Genomic DNA, 2,231 nt, shown 5'->3' with positions numbered 1-2,231 from the left:
TATGTGAAGGAAGAATATTGTGTTGTATGAATTGTCTGCTGAATTTGCAATTGTATGTGTGAATTGATAATGCAAACTGTGGTGGTGGTGGTGGTGGTGTTGGTGGTGGTGATGAGGACGCAATGCATGGTTGAAAGGATGGAGTATGAATTGAATGTGGCATTTGTGATGGTGCATGTGAAAATGCAGCGATTGCATGTGCACATTTGTCCAGCACAACCACACACTCAAATGCATCGTCGCGTTTGCTCACTGCCTCCTCAATCCACGTGTGAACAGCATTGCCACCACAAACACTCACACTAACATCATCACAACAACACCAACCAGCCACAATGCACAGGTACGCAGCACCTCTCATCTCCACAACCGCCTCACAATTCTCATCAAAACAGTCACCATCCACGTCAACTGCAAACCTGTCACATGCATCATCACGCACATCACAATTACTAATTCATGTTCAACTCAAACATATTCCCATCACATTGAAACACAGATATATGTGAAGGAAGAATATTGTGTTGAATGAATTGTCTGCTGAATTTGCAATTGTATGTGTGAATTGATAATGCAAACTGTGGTGGTGGTGGTGGTGGTGTTGGTGGTGATGAGGACGCAATGCATGGTTGAAAGGATGGAGTATGAATGGAATGTGGTATTTGTGATGGTGCATGTGAAAATGCAGCGATTGCGTGTGCACATTTGTCCAGCACAACCACACACTCAAATGCATCGTCGCGTTTGCTCACTGCCTCTTCAATCCACGTGTGAACAGCATTGCCATCACAAACACTCACACTAACATCATCACAACAACACCAACCAGCCACAATGCACAGGTACGCAGCACCTCTCATCTCCACAACCGCCTCACAATTCTCATCAAAACAGTCACCATCCACGTCAACTGCAAACCTGTCACATGCATCATCACGCACATCACAATTACTAAATCATGTTCAACTCAAACATATTCCCATCACATTGAAACACAGATATATGTGAAGGAAGAATATTGTGTTGAATGAATTGTCTGCTGAATTTGCAATTGTATGTGTGAATTGATAATGCAAACTGTGGTGGTGGTGGTGGTGGTGGTGGTGGTGATGAGGACGCAATGCATGGTTGAAAGGATGGAGTATGAATTGAATGTGGCATTTGTGATGGTGCATGTGAAAATGCAGCGATTGCATGTGCACATTTGTCCAGCACAACCACACACTCAAATGCATCGTCGCGTTTGCTCACTGCCTCCTCAATCCACGTGTGAACAGCATTGCCACCACAAACACTCACACTAACATCATCACAACAACACCAACCAGCCACAATGCACAGGTACGCAGCACCTCTCATCTCCACAACCGCCTCACAATTCTCATCAAAACAGTCACCATCCACGTCAACTGCAAACCTGTCACATGCGTCATCACGCACATCACAATTACTAAATCATGTTCAACTCAAACATATTCCCATCACATTGAAACACAGATATATGTGAAGGAAGAATATTGTGTTGAATGAATTGTCTGCTGAATTTGCAATTGTATGTGTGAATTGATAATGCAAACTGTGGTGGTGGTGGTGGTGGTGGTGATGAGGACGCAATGCATGGTTGAAAGGATGGAGTATGAATTGAATGTGGCATTTGTGATGGTGCATGTGAAAATGCAGCGATTGCATGTGCACATTTGTCCAGCACAACCACACACTCAAATGCATCGTCGCGTTTGCTCACTGCCTCCTCAATCCACGTGTGAACAGCATTGCCACCACAAACACTCACACTAACATCATCACAACAACACCAACCAGCCACAATGCACAGGTACGCAGCACCTCTCATCTCCACAACCGCCTCACAATTCTCATCAAAACAGTCACCATCCACGTCAACTGCAAACCTGTCACATGCATCATCACGCACATCACAATTACTAAATCATGTTCAACTCAAACATATTCCCATCACATTGAAACACAGATATATGTGAAGGAAGAATATTGTGTTGAATGAATTGTCTGCTGAATTTGCAATTGTATGTGTGAATTGATAATGCAAACTGTGGTGGTGGTGGTGGTGGTGGTGGTGATGAGGACGCAATGCATGGTTGAAAGGATGGAGTATGAATTGAATGTGGCATTTGTGATGGTGCATGTGAAAATGCAGCGATTGCATGTGCACATTTGTCCAGCACAACCACACACTCAAATGCATCGTCGCG

Source organism: Schistosoma mansoni (assembly GCF_000237925.1).
Source record: "Schistosoma mansoni, WGS project CABG00000000 data, supercontig 0419, strain Puerto Rico, whole genome shotgun sequence".
Lineage (NCBI taxonomy): Eukaryota > Metazoa > Platyhelminthes > Trematoda > Strigeidida > Schistosomatidae > Schistosoma > Schistosoma mansoni.
This window is presented reverse-complemented; position numbering follows the sequence as displayed.